The sequence below is a fragment of the Glycine soja genome, chromosome 4, assembly GCF_004193775.1.
Source record: "Glycine soja cultivar W05 chromosome 4, ASM419377v2, whole genome shotgun sequence".
NCBI classification, from domain to species: Eukaryota; Viridiplantae; Streptophyta; class Magnoliopsida; order Fabales; family Fabaceae; genus Glycine; species Glycine soja.
Genome location: NC_041005.1, coordinates 23474372 through 23479632, shown reverse-complemented (window position 1 = coordinate 23479632; position 5261 = coordinate 23474372).

Sequence of the window (5261 nt, the reverse complement as noted above, 5' to 3'; positions counted from 1 at the left end):
AGCTAGTAGGTTACATGTCGTCCAGCTTCGCGGACCTAGTATTCGCCGGGGAAAGAATCGAGGTAGGATTGAAAAGAGGAAAGTTCGATTACGTTTCCTCCACGAGTGCGAATGCCAAAAGAATCGGGGCAACAGGGGCAAAGAGGAAGGAAGGAGATGCCCATGCCGTCTCTTCAACGCCCGCGTGGGTCAAACCCCCGCAGACACCTCATGGTACCCATCAGTACGCGCAACATCACCCGAGCTTCTCGGCTCATACCGGGAACGCCTCTAGTTCAGCACCCGTGCAGCCTAAGGCACCCACCCAGAGGGAAGCTCCCCAAGTTCCAACTCCGAAAACGAATCGCCCGGCCGGTAATTCCAACGCAACAAGGAACTTCCCTCCGAGGCCATTTCAAGAATTCACCCCACTCCCAATGACGTACGAAGACCTCTTGCCATCCCTCATCGCCAATCATTTGGCCGTGGTAACTCCCGGAAAGGTCCTCCAACCCCCTTTCCCAAAGTGGTATGACCCTAACGCAACTTGCAAGTACCATGGGGGTGTCCCGGGGCATTCCGTTGAAAAATGCTTGGCCCTTAAATACAAGGTCCAACATTTAATGGATGCTGGATGGCTGACCTTCCAAGAGGATCGGCCCAATGTGGAAACCAACCCGCTCGCCAATCATGGAGGGGGAGCAATTAACGCCGTTGAGTCCGATAGGCCGCGCAAGTCTAAACCTTTAAGGGATGTGGCAACCCCTAGGAGGTTTATCTTTGAGGCCCTACAGAAGGGAGGTGTGATTCCCCATAGTGGGTGTAAGGAGGATTCCTGTTTGCTGCATTCCGGCGAGCTGCATGACATGGAGACGTGTTTAGGAGTAGAGGAATTGTTACAGCGGATGATAGATCAAGGTCGACTGGAAGTTTGCAGTGAAGGAAAAGAAGAGCGGCATATATGCATGCAGTCCACGGATGGGAGCAGTATTGCGAAGCCCAAACCCTTGGTGATATACTTCACTAAGGGCACAGCTTCGCAAAATCCCGGACACCCCTTAGCAGCTAAACCTGTTCCTTTCCCGTACCAAAATATCCACGCAGTCCCATGGAGATATGCACCTCCAAGGGGGGAGGAAGAAAAAGCCACTGACGTCAGTAAAGATATTCCAGCAAAAGGTCTTCCGGAGAAAAAGGATGGTAAAAAGGAGGTATCACGAGAGGAAGCCAGCGAGTTCCTCCGTATAATTCAGCAGAGCGAATTCAAGGTTATCGAACCGCTCAACAAAACCCCGACCAGGGTCTCGCTGTTGGAGTTACTCATGAGCTCCGAGCCTCATCGGGCTCTGCTAGTAAAAGTTCTGAACGAGGCCCATGTGGCCCAAGACATCTCGGTAGAAGGTTTCGGAGGGCTGGTCAATAATATCACTGCCAACAACTATCTTGCCTTCGCCGAAGAAGAAATCCCCGCCGAGGGGAGAGGGCATAATAAAGCTTTGCACGTATCAGTCAAGTGTATGGACCATGTCGTAGCCAAAGTGCTCATCGATAATGATTCCAGTTTAAACGTGACGCCTAAGAGCACTTTGGAGAAATTACCATTCAATGCTTCCCACTTAAAGCCGAGTTCAATGGTGGTTCGTGCCTTCGACGGCACCCGCCGAGAGGTTAGGGGAGAGATCGATCTCCCAGTACAAATAGGCCCTCACACCTGTCAAGTCACCTTCCAAATAATGGATATTAACCCCCCCTACAGCTGTCTGTTGGGGCGCCCGTGGATCCACTCAGTGGGAGTTGTTCCCTCTACACTCCACCAAAAGTTGAAATTCGTAGTGGAGGGGCATTTGGTCATCGTGTCAGGCGAGGAAGACCTCTTGGTGAGCTGCCCGTCCTCTATGCCTTATGTGGAAGCCGCAAAGGAGTCATTAGAAACCGCTTTCCAGTCTTTTGAGGTGGTAAGCATTTCCTCCGTGGACTCATTCTCTGGGCAAGCTTGCCTGTCCGATGCAGCAGTAATGATGGCTCGAGTTATGTTGGGAAACGGTTACGAACCCGGAATGGGTTTGGGCAAAGACAATGGCGGCATAACTAGCCTAATAAATGCCAAAGGAAATCGTGGGAAGTATGGTTTAGGCTATAAACCCACTCAGGCGGATATGAAGAGAAGCATCGCGGGAAGGAAAAGCGGTGGCCAAAGCTCGCAGTTGAGACAAGAAAGTGAAGGAAGCCCGCCCTGCCACATAAGTAGAAGCTTTATAAGCGCGGGTCTGGGAGACGAAGGTCAAGTGGTCGCGATATACGAAGATGATGTTCCGAGTACATTGGATTTGGTACGACCATGCCCTCCTGATTTCCAGCTGGGAAATTGGCGAGTGGAGGAACGCCCTGACATTTACGCGGTGAGCATAATGTAAACCTTTACGGTTTTAAAAGCTCTATAGTTGGGCCTAGGCTTTAGAGTTTTTCTTGTGTTATGGCTTTGTGTCTTTTGTTTTTGAATTTATAATACAAGGACCTTTCTTCATCTGTTCTTACGTCTCTACCCATTCTCATTCATTTGCATGTTTACTTCTTTTTCTGAAACGGCAGATCCGATGACGAGTCCCCCGAAGGTACTAATACCTGGGACCCGCCTATCGACTTCGAGCAAGAAATGAATCAAACGGAAGATGAAGGAAACGAGGATGTGGGACTTCCCCCAAAATTAGGAAGGATGGTCGCCCATGAGGACCAGGAAATGGGGCCTCATCAAGAAGAAACGGAACTAGTAGACTTGGGAATTGGCAGTGGAAAAAGGGAAGTAAAGATAGGCACAGGTATTACCGCACCTATCCGTGAAGAATTAATAATCCTGCTAAGAGACTACCAAGACATCTTTGCTTGGTCATACCAAGATATGCCCGGTTTGAGTTCTGACATTGTACAGCACCGATTACCTCTAAATCCCGAGTGTCCCCCGGTAAAGCAGAAACTGAGAAGGATGAAGCCCGAAACATCCTTGAAGATAAAAGAAGAAGTAAAGAAGCAATTTGACGCTGGCTTTCTGGCCGTCGCTCGGTATCCAGAATGGGTTGCCAACATAGTACCGGTCCCTAAGAAAGATGGGAAAGTACGAATGTGTGTGGATTATCGGGACCTGAATCGGGCCAGTCCCAAGGACAATTTTCCTTTGCCACACATCGATATCCTCGTGGATAAGACGACCAATTTCGCTTTATTTTCCTTCATGGACGGTTTCTCCGGTTACAATCAGATAAAGATGGCGCCAGAGGATATGGAAAAGACTACCTTCATCACCCTGTGGGGGACGTTCTGTTACAAGGTGATGTCCTTTGGACTCAAGAATGCTGGGGCAACTTATCAACGGGCCATGGTGGCTTTGTTCCATGATATGATGCATCAAGAGATCGAGGTCTACGTGGACAACATAATTGCTAAATCTAAATCCGAGGAAGAACACCTTGTCAACCTGCGGAAGTTGTTCGAAAGGCTTAAGAAATATCAATTAAGGTTGAACCCCGCCAAGTGTACCTTTGGGGTCAAATCAGGGAAATTACTTGGTTTCATTGTAAGCCAGAAAGGGATAGAGGTAGACCCCGAAAAGGTGAAGGCTATCATTGAGATGTCGGAACCCCGTACAGAAAGGCAAGTCCGAGGTTTCCTGGGACGCTTGAATTATATTGCCAGATTCATATCACAGCTCACCGCCATTTGTGAGCCGTTGTTCAAGCTCTTACACAAGAACCAAACTGATCGCTGGAATGAGGATTGCCAAGAAGCTTTTGGAAGGATCAAGAAGTGCCTTATGAATCCTCCTGTGCTTATGCCACCGGTACCTGGAAGGCCTCTCATTTTGTACATGACAATCTTGGACGAGTCAATGGGGTGTATGCTGGGGCAACATGACGAATCCGGAAAGAAAGAGCGCGTTGTTTACTACCTAAGTAAGAAGTTCACGACCTGTGAAATGAATTACTCGTTGCTCGAAAGAACGTGTTGTGCTTTAGTATGGGCATCCCATCGCCTAAGGCAGTACATGCTGAGCCATACTACCTGGTTGATATCCAAGATGGACCCGGTTAAGTACATCTTTGAAAAGCCAGCTCTCACGGGACGAATTGCCCGGTGGCAAGTCCTGCTATCCGAGTTTGATATAGTTTACGTCACCCAAAAGGCGATAAAAGGAAGCGCCTTAGCAGATTATTTGGCTCAACAGCCTCTTAACGACTATCAGCCCATGCATCCTAAATTCCCGGATGAGGACATCATGGCCTTGTTTGAGGAAAAATTGGACGAAGATCGGGACAAATGGACCGTATGGTTTGATGGAGCGTCAAACATTCTAGGCCATGGCGTTGGGGCAGTATTGGTCTCTCCGGACAATCAATGTGTACCTTTCACAGCCAGGCTAGGATTCGACTGCACCAACAACATGGCCGAATATGAAGTATGTGCCCTAGCCGTCCAGGCAGCAATTGAGTCCAATGTCAAACTACTCAAGGTGTACGGCGACTCAGCGTTGGTAATCCATCAACTGAGAGGGGAATAGGAAACTAGAGATCCCAAGCTGATACCCTACAAAGCCTATATCAAGGAATTGGCTAAGACCTTTGATGAGATCTCCTTCCATCATGTTCCCCACGAGGAAAATCAAATGGCGGATGCGCTTGCTACTTTGGCGTCTATGTTCCAGCTAACGCCGCACGGGGATCTACCCTACATTGAATTTTGGTGTCGTGGCAAACCCGTGCATTGTTGCCAAGTAGAAGAGGAACGGGACGGAAAGCCTTGGTATTTCGACATCAAGCGATATGTCGTAAGCAAAGAATACCCGCCAGAGATTGCCGACAATGATAAGAGGACATTGAGAAGGTTGGCGGCCGGTTTCTTTATGAGCGGAAGCATACTGTATAAGAGAAACCACAACATGACACTCCTGCGGTGTGTGGATGCCAGGGAGGCAAATCACATGATCGAGGAAGTTCATGAGGGCTCGTTTGGAACGCACGCCAACGGGCATGCTATGGCCAGGAAGATCCTAAGAGCAGGTTATTACTGGCTTACCATGGAAAGTGATTGTTGTGTCCATGTAAGGAAATGCCACAAATGTCAAGCGTTTGCAGATAATGTCAAAGCCCCACCACATCCTCTGAATGTCATGTCCACCCCTTGGCCTTTCTCCATGTGGGGAATAGATGTCATCGGGGCCATTGAGCCCAAGGCCTCGAATGGTCATCGCTTCATCCTCGTGGCGATAGATTATTTCACCAAGTGGGTCGAGG